Here is a 213-nt window from a genome sequence, read left to right on the forward strand (position 1 = left end):
ACAGTCCGAAAATATCCCGAGCATCTTGTATTAACAACTGCGTAAGACCCATTCATGCCTATTTGACAGAAAGAAACTGCAGGTCATACACCGAAAACTACGGTATATATATATACATGACAGTGGCTCACGAACTTTTAGCATCACCTTTGTGATTCTATCACCACATTGTCATGTCATTCCTCATACAGATTATCCAAGAGGTGCATTTCA

The sequence above is a fragment of the Octopus bimaculoides genome, chromosome 1 (genome assembly GCF_001194135.2).
Source record: "Octopus bimaculoides isolate UCB-OBI-ISO-001 chromosome 1, ASM119413v2, whole genome shotgun sequence".
NCBI lineage: Eukaryota > Metazoa > Mollusca > Cephalopoda > Octopoda > Octopodidae > Octopus > Octopus bimaculoides.